The 11,521-nt window shown below is 39.5% G+C and overlaps 1 pseudogene; it reads left to right on the forward strand.

The window, feature by feature from the left end:
* Positions 1-8,491: 8,491 nt before the first annotated feature.
* Positions 8,492-10,727, forward strand: LOC101608629 (annotated as a pseudogene).
* Positions 10,728-11,521: the final 794 nt, after the last annotated feature.

Here is an 11,521-nt window from a genome sequence, read left to right on the forward strand (position 1 = left end):
TTGGGTCATCCCAGTGGTCATTGCCATCTGAAAAGAGATGCTTCTCTGACCAGAAGTGAGAGTAGCATTAATATATGAATATGGACACTAAGTGTAGTGATTTCAGGGCAGTTTGTTGAGAATAATAAATACATTTATCCAGACAAGAGCAGACTTTATACACCTAAGGCTCATGACCTCCCCTATCATAGGCTTTTGATTAGGTTTTCAGTACCAGGCATGTAATCCCTCCCATAGAGTGGACCTCCAGTCCAATTAGAGAACAGTGGCTTACCACAGAGCAGACATGCCACCATTGCACTCTTTCAGAAACCATGTCATTTTTATCATATGTGCAATGGAAATGACATAGGTCAAATGAGATTTTCATCAATTGTGATTAAGTCAACATGTAATTACTTTGTGTTTTAAAACATTTTTATTTTCAAACACTTTATCATCTTTTACTTTTCCAGGAAAATTTGTAAAGCAGTTGAAATTATAGTCACACATCTTCCTTTCTATATACAAGATAAAAATTGATTGATGCCATTCAATGTTCTGATCTCCTAGGCTCCTTATAGGAAGCCTCCACCAAAGCCAAGTCCATAGGCTCTCCAACTGCTACACCTCTAACTTGGAACATAGCAAACACCCCTTTAATACCAATTATTATGATTATAACTATTATGATTAAATGCTAACACTTTCTCAGTTCCCCAAGACCCAAAGAAAGGAGGATATTTGCTAAACTGATAGTTAAAATCCATGCTAACATGTTGGTGGGCTATCAGTTAAGGACTTTCAACAATACCCCTACTCTTAAGTAAACACTGTTATCTCTAAAGTGCCCTCAATTTAAAGCACAGGAAATAGCAAGTTCATGGTTAAGTAGGAAAGAGAATATTCAAAATGTGTCAATGTTAGTAATCTACTCTGATCTTCAGATTTCAGGCAACATTTGGCAGCCCTCTGTCTCATATAGATGTGTAAATATGTATCACAAAGCATGCTAAGGCCAGAAGACACAATTACATTCCTCTCTATCACCTGACACATATGACTACTGCATCTTTCATATACTCTGCATGATGAACTCTTTTACCCCAGAATAACGTCTGCCTCTCAGGCAGAATACATCCAATGTCTCAATCTCCCTTTGACATACACCACAGACCTCATAAATAATGAAGTTATGACACACTATTGCCCAGTGTTTCTTCCCTCTTTTTTTTTTTTTTTTTTTTTTATTTGAGAGCGACAGACACAGAGAGAAAGACAGATAGAGGAGAGAGAGAGAATGGGCGCGCCAGGGCCTCCAGCCACTGCAAACGAACTCCAGACGCGTGCGCCCCCTTGTGCATCTGGCTAACGTGGGACCTGGGGAACCGAGCCTCGAACTGGGGTCCTTAGGCTTCACAGGCAAGTGCTTAACCGCTAAGCCATCTCTCCAGCCCTCTTCCCTCTTTTTGTGCTTTGACTTCAGTAGATAAGAAGATAGGCTGGTGGCAAAGATGAATCAAAATTATCATTTTACTGTATATCTAGTTTTACTAAAGAGAAATTCTTCTGTAGTCATATCAGGTGAAGCCAAAACTTCAGCTTCAAAGCTGAACTCCATCTGCAACTGTTCCTTCATCTGAGTTGAAGTCTGTGCAATTACCATACCCCTCACTAGCCAAATCTGCATCCTGCCATCTGCTGAGTGATGTTGTGTGGTTGGTCATTGGGCTTGTCCCAGGGGAAAACACATAGTTTCTATAGCAGCAGGACAACTACAAGTTCATATCAAAAATGACTCCATTTGGCTTATGCTAACATCTGTATCTCATGCACCTTACTAAATATTTTGTTGAATGACTTCGTTTATAATATCACAAAACTAAATAAAAACAATTATTAGAGCAAGTCCTGGGCACACCCATTTTGTTCTGATTAAAAACAACAAATGCTAAGCAAAGGACTGAATCGAATCCATTTACAATGGATGCTAAAGAAAGCATACCTCAGAAATGTGCTACATATACTCATTTAGCATTAATTATGACATGCTTGGCCTTCAATAATCATGATCTTAGAATGTAATTATTTTATGAAACTTTTAAGGTTGATTTAATTTCTCTTGCTTTTTTACTTTAATCCATTGTTCTTAATAACAGAAAAGATGTGTTCAGCTTGCAAGAACAGGATTAAATTAACTCCTCTAAAGTTATGCCAGCCTCTGGCTCCTGGGTCATATTATGGTAGAAGTCACTTTAGGATTTGACTTTGGCAACCAATATTGGTACTGCTCTTGGACCAGAAGCCCTCCACCCCCGCCAAGGGAAAAAAAAAAAAAAAAAAAAAAGCACACAATCTGGTACCTTCCTACAGAAGTCTCATATTGGCATCGACTTTTGTGCACATCCATTTGAGTATACTATTGGTATTCTCCATCTAAGACTGCCCTACAGATGAGTGCACATATCACTCAGAAATGATACCCTTGGGCTGGAGAGATGGCTTAGTGGTTAAGGCTGTTGCCTACAAAATCTAAAGACTCAGTTTCGATTCTCCATGTCCCATGTAAGCCAGATGCATATGGTGGTGCATTTGCAGTGGCTGGAGGCCCTGGTGTACCAATTCTCACACACACACACACTCTGTAATAAAAAATAAATCAGAAAAAAATTATATAAAAATTTTTAAATGATAGCCTTAAGGATAACACTTAGGCATGCTGAGCACTTTGTACTAAATGAAAATGAAAGTCATTCTCTTCATTATCCTGCTTCCATAAGCCTATGTAGGTCACTATAGCCCACCTACCCTTCTCCATAGGATACCCTAATTTTAGCAGGTTGTTGTCCCATATCAAGAAGAAAGGAACACTGTAGAAAGGTTGAAAAGAGTCTGGATAGACAGGCTTGGCTGGGTTTCTCTCTCAGTCTGCTGCAATGGCATCATGTGTTACTGTACAGGTGCATTTCTGCACAGTGTGCATTCATGTCTGATCTCAGTGCAGAAGTTCAAGGATTTCATTAGTGAGGTGACACCATGTCCCCTCCTCTTCTCCTCAAAACCCCAGTATAAAATATTTTTCCTTATCAGCTTGAAGGTGCCCAGTATTCCACCAACAGATAGGAGGACCTTCAGTTTTACAATAGGCCTCATGTGCTTGAGTCCTTCTGATCCCCTTTGACTTTAAAAATCAAGATGAACTTAGAGTGTTTCCAAGAAGTAGCATTTAATAGCAGTGGAGACAGATACTCTGGGCTGAATGATGGTGTGAGAGAAATGAAACACAGAAAGGATAATGGATGAATTTTGCTCTCGAAAGGCACAGCCTGTAATTCACAAGGGATAACCTTTTCTCTGTCTCCTGAATTTGAAGCTACGGTCAGCTGAGCCTACATGGCAAGATCAAAAACAAGGCACAATGGAAGGAAGGAAGGAAGGGAGGGAGGGAGGGAGGGAGGGAGGGAGGGAGGGAGGGAGGGAGGGAGGGAGGGAGGGGAGGAAGAGAGAGAGGAAAACAAATATCCAAAAAACACATTTGTAGTCTTTAAAACTTTTCAAACATTAGACCTCAGATTAAACTCCATTTCCTTGTGTAGTAGATATTCCATTCATGTAAAGGAGTGAAGGTTGACCAGGAATGAAATTTTGAGGCATAAAACTATAGGAACATTGTTCTTCATGAAGCTGAGTTTTTCCCAGCACTCAAGAGGCAGAGATAGGTGCATTGCCAGGAGTTCGCGGCCACCCTACCACTACATAGTGAATTCCAGGTCAGCCTGGACCAGAGTGAGACCCTACCCTGGAAAAAAAAAAAAAGAAGAAGGAGAAGAAGCAGCAGCAGCAGCAGCTGAGTTGAGTTATTATATACTATTATTTAGCAGTTTTGCTCTCCAAGTACAAAATTTATAGAAGAGGCATTCTTTCCATTGATTCTTCACAGGTAGAGAGTGAAATTGTGTATGAGAGAGTAGATCTTGTAGGGACATCAGTCCACAAGAGAAAACAGAAATGAAGACTGTTACACCTTTTCCTAAACTAGGCCACTGCACGCACCCCACAGCCTCCCCTAGGTGAGTGCCTTGTGGAAAATGAGGACGTGACTATCCATCTGTCCTAGTCAAATGAAAGCCTAGGCTTGAAAGACAGGTGGGACTTATTCCAGTCTGTTCTGCTCCAACCACTTACTAAGAACAAGGAATGTTTCTTAAATGTCTTTTCCCCCTTCACTGCAATCAATTCCTTATTGAATAAAGCAAATTGCATTTAGCCACCCACAGCTGTTGGAGCAAGTCAGCAGTTATTCCAACATGGGTATGCTATGCTATGAGGAAGTTTTATGGTCAAGATGCTTTTAGGTCTCAGTTAAGATCACTACAGTGTTCAATGAATATTATTAATATGTTCATCTCAAAACAATCTTGTAATATCTTTGGACTTTCTTTATATCTAGTTTTTGTTTTTTTACTTCCATAAAAATGTTATATCAATGTGTTTGTTAAGCAAGAAGATGGATCTACAATAATAAAAACAAATTGTATGTCACTTCTTTCATAAAAAGAAAATAGCTGGGCATGGTGGTGCACATCTTTAATCCCAGCACTCGGGAGGTAGAAGGATTGCTGTGAGTTCAAGGCTACCCTGAGACTACAGAGTGAATGAGTGAATTCCAGGTCAGCCTATGCTAGAGAAAGACCCTACCCTGAAAAAACAAAAAACAAAAAGAAGAATAAAAAATCAAACAGGGCATGGTGGTGCATTCCTTTAATCCCAGCACTCGGAAGGCAGAGGTGGAAGGATCATCATTCAAAGTTCAAGGCCACCCTGAGACTACACAGTGAATTCCAGGTCAGCCTGAGCTAGAGCAAGACCCTGCCTTGAAAAACCAAAAAACAAAAAAAAAAAAAAAAAAAAAACAAAAAGAATAGAAAAGAAAAGAAAAAGAAGAAGAAAAGAAAATAAACATCACATCTAAAACACTCATACAATGAAGAATGCTACTTCCTGCTTCTCAACTTTCAGAACCAGAGAGGGCATGGGGCTGGCCAGTGAGTGGAATGCTGGTGAAGTCCTAGAAGAGAGGATGAAGCAAGTGACCTGTTAAGACTTGAGGTCAGAATGTGGGCCCTACAAAACACAGGGTGCACAACAGGTAAGGAAAATACTGAGGTAACATCAGGTGGAAGAAGTAGTTACTAAGAAATCATATCTGAAGTTCAGAGTTCTAAACTGAGTCAGACTGTTGGGTGCTTACTACCTTTCTGATGATTTTACATATATTTAAACAGGCTCAGAAAGGGAAGAGGTTTGCCCAATCACATAGCAAATAAGTACTAGAAAACAGATGTGAGCCTAGGCCTGACTGGTTGAAAACTGTGTTCCTTCTATCACACTATGTTGCTGAAGATTAAATATAGCTTCTTTGGTGATTAAATTTGATGTCTTTGGGTAGCAGATATTCCATTCTAATATTCATCAACCTACATTTTATAACACTCACCAAGCTTTATAAAACTGTACACAGATTGAGAAGAAATGTTTCTTTTAAATGGCAAAGAAAAAGGTCTGCAGGGTTCAGGGAGTTACTTGTTACTAAGAAAAGCAACAGAGCCTCATTCCTTGGCCAGTCCAATGCTCAGTAGGCACAATGAGGGCTGATGGCACATTCAGTAAGGTAATTGAGGGCCTGGGTTTGGATCTGAAGCACTCACATAAATACCAGGCAGGTGTGGTAGCCCACTATAATCTCAATGATTGGGAGGTAGAGACAGAGACCTCCAGGCCAAGCAAGCCAGATAGACTAAGCAAATATACAAGCCCTGAGTTCAAATGAGAGAACCTGTCTCAATAAATAAAGCAGAAAGAAAGCTGGGAAGATACCTGATGTCAACCTCTGGCCTACACTGGCAGATACACCTGCATAGGAAAACACGTCCATGAGCAAATACCACACACACACACACAAAGTGAGAAAGAGAGAGAGAAGAGGGCTTGGATAGATGGTTTAGCAGTTAAGCACTTGCCTGTGAAGCCTAAGGACCCTGGTTCAAGGCTCGATTCCCCAGTATCCACATAAACCAGATGCACAGGAGGCACATGCATCTGGAGTTCATTTGCAGGGGCTGGAGGCCCTGGTGTGCCTATTCTCTCTCTTTCTCTTTCTCTCTCTGCCTCTTTCTCTATCTGTCTATCTTTCTCAAATAAATAAATAAAAATAAACATTTTTTTAAAAATAAAGAATAAAAGAAACAACATAAAAGTATGCAAATTCCGTTTTTCCACAATTGTCTTTGTTACTACTATTCCCAGCTATTCTTCCACCACGGTACCAGGTGAGGTCTGGGATCATGAGGAAAGGCAACCACAGCAGCAACAAGGCTCCTTTCTCTTATGGATCCTCTAGAGCCCAGGAATATAGCTGGAGAATGTGAACCTTAGCCTTGCAGCATTTTTTCTCAAAACTTTCTCTCACCAACCCCCCTACCCAACATTATGCCCATCTGCCATCTGTTGGCCTCATGTGCAGGCAGCTGCACTAAGGGCCTGAATATCAACATTCTTAATGCCATAGTGTTGTGAAAATTTGCTTTTGTGACAAGAAGTCTTCAGTTCCATAATTACCAGAGTAGGGAAGTGCAACCAAATATTATGACTACTTTAAAACTATACCCATCTGCTAGCCTTATGTCCTCAATTGAGCTTGAGTCTTGAAAGCAAAAGAGAAATAAAGTCACAAAACTTCATTTTTATTTCAGTATATTCTGGGGGAGAGAAAGAGAGGAAGAAGAGGGTTTCACAGTTAATAAAGGAAATGAGAGAAACAATTATCATTATACTTCTGCTAATTAAATGTTTGCCAGTAGAAGTGGGATTTTAAGCTTGAAGCAAAGGTATAGGACTATGAATGACATAGCTGCCTTTTGTTCTCCCTTCTTTTCTTTCTCCATCACCTCATTCTTTGCCAAGCTTCCCCCAAACTTGGACACTAACTCTATTTTGCATATTATGCATAAGCCTCACACTGATATTTTGTGAGGCTAAAGTAGGAAATCATCTCAATAAAATGTCAGAAGCACAGACTTTTCCAGTATTTTTTTCTGAATTTGTGTATCTAATTTTTCTGAAAAATTAAGATCACACTAGAAGAATTTATTGAATGCTTATGTCAAAGTCTATGGATATAAAAATAATAGGATATAATCTCTGCCTCAATAACAAATCATACAATGGCTAATAGGTAATTTCAATCTAGGATGGAATGCTCTAATTAAGCAGGACTCAGGGTACCATAAGCAAATGAAGTACTGATGACTAAGACAAACCAAGGTTCCTGAGCTGAAGGATGAGTTGCTGTGTGGCAACAAAGGTGAAGAGAAGTCCAATTGAGGGAACATGAGAATGACACACCAGCAGTATGTTAACAACTATTCAGACTTGCAGAATTCCAACGAGGAGGCTCCACAATTGAGCAAAGGAGAAGTTAGGGAGGGAGTCAGGAACCGTGCTATAGAACTTAGATTTTTATGTTCAGAAAAATGATGCATTTCAATGGGAATTAAGCAGGAAATACTGTGTAGTGCAGAGCTGAGAGAAGACACCAGTCTGGAAGACCAGTTATGAGGCTAGAATAAATCCAGTAGAGCAGCAGATGCAGAGGAGGGAAGAAAACCCAAATTGTTTAGTGGTAACTACACTTTGAGATTCTTGTTTGCACATAACAGTTGCAGGAGAAAGTTATCTAGATGACATCCATGAACAAGGTGATAATTATCTAATTTGTTTATATGATAACAGAAGAAGAGTTTGTCCTATTGTAGTGAGGTGAGGTGAAAGCTGACTTCAGTTCCCCCTTTCCAATTCAAGGTGTAACATAAACATGGCCAATAGAGATACAGCTAAAATTGTGACAGAGATCAAGCAAATGTTGCAAATGTACAATTTATCTGCATATAAGTGAAAAACAAGAGAGTATATAACATGAACTAAGACTATAACAAAGTAGGAAGAGGCACAATGAACTTAGGCTCTCTGTTCCACTAGTCCCACAGTGCCTAACATTGTGATCATTAAGTAGAAAGGTCTTATAGAACACGTGCCTAGTCATGACTTGAGATATTCCCACAGTCAAAGCACAAGAGATAACTTCTGAGGCAACTTAACCTAGAAGGTTATTCCCAATGTGTAGGCTGAATGATGGAATTATTCATTTAGAAATCAAGAAACAATGGTTCCAGACATGATGGAAGATGGTGGGAATGTAATAGTTGTTAATATACTGACATAGTGGACCACCTAGATATAACAGTGATATAAACAATGTTTCTTAACTAGGATGATTTTGCTCCCTAGGGAACATTTGAGACTATCTCAATATGTTTTTCTTTTCATAATGAAGAAGAAAGTGATAATAGCACCTAGTGGTTAGAAGTCTAGAGTATTATTAAAAAACCCAATTTGAGATTTTGTGAAGAGACGAAGTCAGGGCGGTTGTGTGCGCGTCTCTGGCCTGCCCAGTCTCTTCACATAGGACTCCAGAGTAGGAGATTCAGGGTCGAATCTCATCTCCTTCACTCTGGTTACAAATCACTTGAAATATTTGTTAGTCAACTTTGCTTGAGGGCAGCAGCAAGGCGAACCCCATCCTTACTCACTGGAGCTCAGCTTTGATTTTTAACTTCCCTTCCCCACCCTTCCAGAACACACACATTCCTATTCCAAAACTGATTTTATAGACATTTGAAACATGGTGATGCAACTTGGTGTGCACTACAGCAAATGTACAGGTGTTTTTTTAAATTGTTTCCAAAAAATAAACGGGACCTGGATTTAAGATGTAATTTTTAAATTTCTATTTTTTTCTGCAGCAGTTAGGTTAGAGGAGCCTCATAAACTGACCTCTCTACTTCCTCGTGTATTTTTAAGATTAATTGATGTGGAAAGGGCTTTGCTTGTCTGGTATTTATTGAGCTCATTACCCTTGCGGTTTTTGTTGAAACTGCTTTTGGAAAAGGAAAAAAAAAAGAAATGAACATTACTGACTTAACATTTTTGCACCTCCAGTTTTTCTAATCTGGCCTATTTTTATTTTTGTTTTTTTACAGTGAGATTTTTTTGATCTTCAGCTACAGTAAATTATTATAATTTTTTAAATATTTTTCCTGACTTTCCGCTGATTTCCTTTTTATTGTTGTTACTAGTTATTATTATACTTATGGTGGTGATGATGATGATGATGATAAATGATGATTTTTAACCTGATTAAAAGAGTTTTTCTGAATGTTAAGAATTTCTTCGGCCTCCTGATTTGACTTTGTAGTTTTGTATCTTGGGAGAGAAAGTGAAGGCGTTGGCATTTTTAAGTAGATTGATCAATCATATAAACCTTTTCTCTCCCAACCCCACCCTTGCCCTCAACCCCTTCCCCAAACTGGAAATAATTTTACTGGCTGTTAAGTCTATGACCTTATTTTTCCTGCTCTTTAACTTAACTGTTTTAGAGCATCTATGGACTTCTGTATTTTTAATTTTCTTACTTTTGTTTTTTTATTTTTAATCTTTCATTTGTTAAATTTTTAAACTGTGCTGCAATAAAATGTGTGTGGTACTACTTAACACCTAGAATGGTGATGGCATTTCCCCAGAAAGCCATCTTCCTCTTGTTTACCTTGAATCCCATCCTGCTTTTCCTGTACACTACCCCTCACAAACCACAAGCCTCAGCAACATGGATGCCCAGCCTGGAGCAGCATCAGCCAGGATGACCTGGAGCCAGGGGGCCTTCGGAAGATGCGCACCCTTCCTGAGTGATGTTTTTCAGCTTTGTGAAGAACCTTAACTTCAAAGAAAATGGCTAGCAATGTTATCAACAAAACAGATCCTCGCTCTATGAATTCCTGTGTATTCATTGGGAATCTCAACACTCTTGTGGTCAAGAAGTCTGATGTGGAGGCCATCTTCTCAAAGTATGGCAAAATTGTTGGCTGCTCTGTTCATAAGGGCTTTGCCTTTGTCCAGTATGTTAATTAGAGAAATGCCCGAGCTGCTGTGGCAGGAGAGGATGGGAGAATGATTGCTGGCCAGGTTTTAGATATTAATCTGGCTGCAGAGCCAACAGTGAACCGAGGAAAAGCAGGTGTGAAATAATCTGCAGCGGAGATGTACGGCTCCTCCTGTGACTTGGATTATGACTTTCAGCGTGATTATTACGACAGGATGTACAGTTATCCAGCACGTGTTCCTCCTCCTCCTATTGCTCGTGCTGTGGTGCCCTCTGAACGCCAGCGGGTATCTGGAAACACTTCACGAAGGGGCAAAAGTGGCTTTAATTCTAAGAGTGGACAGCGAGGATCATCTTCTAAGTCGGAAAGTTAAAAGGAGATGACCTTCAAGCCATTAAGAAGGAACTTACCCAGATAAAACAAAAAGTGGATTCTCTACTGGAAAGCTTGGAAAAAATAGAAAAGGAACAGAGCAAACAAGCAGACTTGTCCTTATCAATCCCAGTAGAGGTAAAGAATGAAAAGACTGAAGAGGAGCAGACTAGCCCCTCCGTGAAGAAAGATGAGACTAATGTGAAGATGGAGTCTGAGGCGGGTGCAGAGGACTGCTGAGGAAGGGGATCTGCTGGATGATGATGATAATGAAGATCGGGGAGAAGACCAGCTGGAATTGATCAAAGATGATGAAACAGAGGCTGAGGAAGGAGAGGATGACAGAGACAACGCCAATGGCGAGGATGACTCTTAAGTACCTAGCAGGCTTTAGAAACCTTACAGATTGTTTCTTTACCTAGGCATTTGTCCAAGATCAAAATTACACGATTCACTCCCCTAGAATCTTCAGCACATTTTCACTGTTGTTCTCCCTTACCTTGTCCTTCCCACGTTCACTAATTCATGCTATACTGCCCAGTGCCAAGTTCCATTTTCACTTCCTTTGACGCTCGAAGTAGTTGTGTTAAGTCTTACCCTGTATTTTTGCTTTTGATACCTCTTTATGACTTAACAATAAAAAATGTATGGTTTTTTATCAACTGTCTCCAAAATAATCTCTTGTTATGCAGGGAGTACAGTTCTTCCATTCATACATGGTTTCAATAGTTGCTTCCCTGACTGCAAAAGCATTTTCATTTACTTATAGCATCAGAGCATCTTTGAGTTAGCAGTACATGTGTGACCTTCCCCATGTACTCTGGGGTTGAGTATTCAACACATATGTAACAATGTATTTTTGTGAATGAGTGTTGGCATGTCAAAGGCATCCTTTAGAAAAATAGTGTAATAGTCTTAATACTTGCTTTCTAAAGTTTGTACTGTGGGTTATTTTGTGAACATCTTGATGTTTGGGACCTTTTTTTCCTCAAAATAAACAGTCCTTATTAAACCAGGAATTTGGAGGAAAAAAAAAAAACAACTTGAGCCTAACTCCCCAAGGATAAAAGAAGTGTTGGTCTGCAGGTAAAATAGAAAAAATAACTTTTCTTAAACAACTGATGAGCCAATACTTTCCATATAAGCTTTTATATAATCTTATTAAATGTGAGGTA

Source organism: Jaculus jaculus, chromosome 1, assembly GCF_020740685.1.
Source record: "Jaculus jaculus isolate mJacJac1 chromosome 1, mJacJac1.mat.Y.cur, whole genome shotgun sequence".
NCBI classification, from domain to species: Eukaryota; Metazoa; Chordata; class Mammalia; order Rodentia; family Dipodidae; genus Jaculus; species Jaculus jaculus.